General features: G+C 43.7%; 1 pseudogene; it reads right to left on the reverse strand.

The window, feature by feature from the left end:
* Positions 1 to 381: 381 nt before the first annotated feature.
* On the reverse strand, positions 382 to 500 carry LOC136660828 (5S ribosomal RNA; annotated as a pseudogene).
* Positions 501 to 3,640: the final 3,140 nt, after the last annotated feature.

The raw sequence follows: 3,640 nt of genomic DNA on the forward strand, positions 1-3,640 counted from the left end.
CCCTATTGACTATAATGGGCCTTAGGTCAGAGTAGACATGCATGGGATGAGATTCAAACAGCCCAATCCTATCATACAGTTTTGGTGACGAAACTAAAAATATCATCCTTTTCTGGCTTTCTGGACTTTCATATCTTCAAGGAATTTTATTTTTTATCTTTCTCAGATTTTTATACCAGCCTTCCTGCAATGAGCTCAAGGTGGTGTACGTGGTTCCTTCCTTCCTTTTTGTCCTCACAACAAGCCTGTGAGGTAGGAGAGGCTGAGGTGCTGTGACTGCCCCAAGGTTACCCAAGAACCTTTGCGGCTGAATGGGAATTTGAACCTTGATCCTCCAGTTTTAAGTCCAACACCACAACCATTACACCATTCTGGTTCTCAAACGTACAGTGCCCAGCATTCCCAGGTGGTCTCCCATCTAAGTACTAACCAGGCCTGACCCCGCTTAGCTTCTAAGATCAGACAAAATTGGGCATGTCCAGGGTAGTATGATCATAGATAACTCTCATGGTAATGTTCATAAAACAGAAGAAGAACCTGAATAAGTCCCAATGCCCCATCAGGTCCAGGGTCCTCATACCCACATGGCCCACCACTTGCTTTTGGGATGCCCAAAAGCAGGAGAGAAAGGAATACCACTCTCCTGCCATCACTCTCTACAATCAATTTTTCAGACTGCCTCTGAACCTATAGAGAGCATATAACCCTCATGTTTAGTCAATTTTATTAGTTTTTAGTTTGTTTCAGACACCTGTGCACTGTGGGTCTATGTCATATCCCCCAAGAATCAAATTTAACATCGGATTATAATTTTATAGTTGCGCTAAAGGGAATCAAACTGTGGCACAGTAACTCTGCCAAGATATATCTCCATTTATCAGATTAAAATATCCTGGCCTACAAACTCAAAATCAGGCTAGCGGGATGCTATAAGCCTCTAGGCTTGAGATGAACACTGCATCCTAATCCTTGTTTAATATGGCCTAAACATTTTTATATACCCTGGTCTTAATTTTTCCCAGTAAAAGAAAAACAATAGTTTTTAAGCAAGGAGAAAAAGTGCTCTCTCTCTCGCTCTCTCTCTCTCAAAGAGTAATGTATAGGTGTGCAGGGAGGTATGGATTTGACCCATGTTAATCTCACAAGAGTATAAAGGAAATGTTAATAGGAAGGTGGAAGGAAGTCAGTTAATCCAGTTTGCCAGTAAATGTTATGGGGAAAGGTATCTCTGCGCTGGGCCAGTTGAAGGTGGTGCAAACATACCATAAAGCATGTTCATGACACTGCACAAGTAGGCAGCACTCTAAGGATGGGAAAGGGATAAGCCCATCTGCAAGTCCTTCTCCAAATACTGGCTGGCTTTTCCCAACCACGTTCCTGGATTTCTCCTGTTCCAGAACATAAGACTGAGTGGGAAGCAACAACCCCATCCAGAAGTCAAACAGGACCAGGGGACCCCTTTCTGAAAGCCAATAGAGAAGTGACCTGCAGCAAGATGCCTCATTGCCACTTGTGGGTTGTGGGAACAGGGCAAGTAACACAGTAGAGAAGCGGTGGCAAGGATCAGTTCTGTATCAAGCACTTCTGTTAATAAAATAAATCCTGAGATACTTGTCCTTCATCCTGTGCCTCATCATTTCTAATGGCATTCCCTGCTCCCTGTGATGTGGAGCTATACTCTTGGGGGGCAGACAACAGAAACACTACAGCTGTATGGTGGACGGCAGCAATAAAACAGCAGCAGCACCAGGTAGGTTCCAAATTCCCAAGTCTTTTTATAGATCAGTGGCAGAAACTAATACCTGAAGCTGCCTGTGCCGCCTTTGTAACAGTATGTAATTTTGATTTCATCCTGGTTTTGTGTGTGTGCAATAACCTTGATCCACCTCTGATCCTGTAGCAATAATGCAAGACAAGCCAGGACAGGTGGTATAGATACTGTCATTTCTAATGGCAGTTTTCCAACTATTTATTCTGCACTAATTTTATTGATACAAGAATTGCAGAGAGCTGCATTTGCTTCTAAAATTCTTATAGCGCCCGCTGCCTTATCCCCTCCTCTTCGCTAATACTGTGATCTAAGGGTTCCAGCTCTGTCGATTACAAGCAGCTTTTCTCCCTATATCTTCTGGACCAAATTCTCGCATCGGTTAAACACAGCCTTTCATTAGCTAACCTCACTTGTGGAGTCTAATAGCCATCAAAATTATACATCTCGGTCTTTAGCTCGCTTTAAACGAATGCAAACATTTTGCCATGTCAATTAAGCGCAGATCAAGAGTTGCAGTTCCACTACTCAAAATGTAAATTTCCCATCAAATGGAATTCTAAATAACAGGTGACTAGTTTGCACAGGACGAGAAGATAATATAGAAATCCAGCAGAATCAAAAGGCCGGAGCTGAAAATCGCTTAAGAAAATCAGCAAAAACACCAGAAAGAATAAATGAACATGATGAAAATAAGTGTTTCTCTTATGAAGTTAGGCTGCAATCCCAACCACACTTTCCTGAGAGTAAGCCCCATTGAACAAAATAGGAGTTACTTCTGAGTAGACCTGGTTAGGCTTGTGCCCTTGGTTGCTTAGATAACATGAGGGGTGGAAGGAGAGATAGATGGCTGAGCACAGTGGTTCTCAAACTTTTGACCACCAGGACCCACTTTTTAGAATGACAATCTGTTGGGACCCATCAGAAGTGATGTCATTAATCTGGAAGTGATGTCATGGCCAGAAGTGACACCATCAATTTAGGCTTCAAACCTAAGCTGCAATCGGTCAAAAATCCCATAACACAGCACACTTGCGCTGTTATTTTGCATAGCTTGGAATTCAAACATTCCAGCTCAGAAGTCAAAGCAGAATGCAGACTTGGATCCTTCTCCAACCACACAGCCCCCCCACCCTTTCCAGCATCCCGCCTTCCCATCTATTCAGGGCCAAGCACCAGGTCTCTCTCCCACTGGGAGTCCACCCTGTCCAGCAGCTCTGTACCCTGTATTTTCAACTCTGTATTTTCAATGGCGGCTAAGCTAGGTGCTACACGACTCACCTGAAACTGGCTTGCGTCCCACCTAGTGGATACCAACCCACAGTTTGAAAAACACTGGCTGGGTAGGTCGGTGAATGGATGGAGAGGCAGAATGTCCTCTTTTCTGCCCATCCTTCTATACTTCCAGTGAGAGATTGACATCAAGAGTCAGTAGTTCAGTTCTGGGAGCTGGAACAACCTGCACAAAATGGTGGCTTAGGGAACCAGAGTGTGTTACAAAATGGCAGCTTGAGAAGACTGGGATGGAATATGATCTGGGCTCCCCGGAGCCAGGGAGGACACAAGAAAAAAAAATTAAGCAATGAGGTAGGAGCAGAGCAGGCAGATGGTCTGGATATTAGTGATATTCGATGTCAGAGCTACTGGTGGCTCCAGAGTTACCTTCTGCTTACCTCTGGTCAGTATCATGAATCCGGAATGCCCCATTGCAGAGACTAATGTTTCAGTGCAGAATTTAGATTGCCCTGTTCTCCTAGAGGTGGAAAAGGTTCAAAAAAGGATAACCACTCTATTCAGGAGTTTGTAGCACCTTCTGTAGGTGGAAATGTTAAAGTATTCATGGTTTTTTAATTTTAAAAAGCCAACAGCCAA

Source organism: Tiliqua scincoides, chromosome 9 (genome assembly GCF_035046505.1).
Source record: "Tiliqua scincoides isolate rTilSci1 chromosome 9, rTilSci1.hap2, whole genome shotgun sequence".
NCBI classification, from domain to species: domain Eukaryota; kingdom Metazoa; phylum Chordata; class Lepidosauria; order Squamata; family Scincidae; genus Tiliqua; species Tiliqua scincoides.